This window comes from Hippoglossus stenolepis, chromosome 22 (assembly GCF_022539355.2).
Source record: "Hippoglossus stenolepis isolate QCI-W04-F060 chromosome 22, HSTE1.2, whole genome shotgun sequence".
Lineage (NCBI taxonomy): Eukaryota > Metazoa > Chordata > Actinopteri > Pleuronectiformes > Pleuronectidae > Hippoglossus > Hippoglossus stenolepis.
The window spans coordinates 56,727-57,780 of NC_061504.1; the positions used below are offsets into that span (position 1 = coordinate 56,727).

The 1,054-nt window shown below is 41.7% G+C and overlaps 2 non-coding genes across 2 annotated transcripts; both read left to right on the forward strand.

Annotated features, from left to right (window-relative positions):
* The first annotated feature begins 198 nt into the window (after positions 1 to 198).
* trnap-cgg lies at positions 199 to 270 on the forward strand. The gene has a single exon. It is a non-coding gene; the product is annotated as a tRNA-Pro (tRNA).
* Positions 271 to 634: 364 nt separating this feature from the next.
* trnap-agg lies at positions 635 to 706 on the forward strand. Its single transcript has one exon. It is a non-coding gene; the product is annotated as a tRNA-Pro (tRNA).
* The last annotated feature ends 348 nt before the right edge of the window (positions 707 to 1,054 follow it).

Below are 1,054 nucleotides of genomic sequence, written 5' to 3' on the forward strand. Positions count from 1 at the left end.
AGCGATATACAATGGAAATATCAATATACAGCCATTAGAGGTTTAGTGTTGCTAACATTGTCAGCAGGAGACAGTAGGTATAGTATACCTATTTTAGTGATTGTACATAAATGAAAGGCCAGGATGTTTCATTCCTACTTGATCAACATCCAACAGTGTTTGCCGAAATGGCTGCTTTCGGAAAGATGCCGTTTACGTGGCTCGTTGGTCTAGGGGTATGATTCTCGCTTTGGGTGCGAGAGGTCCCGGGTTCAAATCCCGGACGAGCCCTTTACCACATCGACTCCAAACTCTCCCTGAAGATGGACTGTCCAACTAACCTAGACTTAATTGATCTAGGACTAGAATTGGGCTACATTCTATAGATCAATGAAGACTCCCCAATGGCTAGCTCTGAAAAGAGGGTGACAGAAAAATCTCAATCAAAATAAGTCAGACTCTTTAGAGATATACAATGGAAATATCAATGTACAGCCATTAGAGGTTATATTTGCTAACATTGTCAGCAGGAGACAGTAGTATGCCTATTTTAGTGATTGTACAGAAAAGAAAGGCCAGGATGTTTCATTCCAACTTGATCAACATCCAACAGTGTTTGCCGAATTGGCTGCTTTCGGATGGTTCTCATTTGCGTGGCTCGTTGGTCTAGGGGTATGATTCTCGCTTAGGGTGCGAGAGGTCCCGGGTTCAAATCCCGGACGAGCCCACTTCAGCAATGACAACAAACTTTCCCTGAAAATAGACTGTCCAACTAAGTTCTAATTAATTGACCTAGAACTAGAATTGGGCTGAACTCTAAACATCAATCTAGACTCCCCAAGGGTTAACCTGTGAGGAGGCTGAGAAAAACACTCATTGAAAATAAGTCCGACTCTTTAGCGATATACAATGGAAATATCAATATACAGCCATTAGAGGTTTAGTGTTGCTAACATTGTCAGCAGGAGACAGTAGGTATAGTATACCTATTTTAGTGATTGTACAGAAATGAAAGGCCAGGATGTTTCATTCCTACTTGATCAACATCCAACAGTGTTTGCCGAAATGGCTGCTT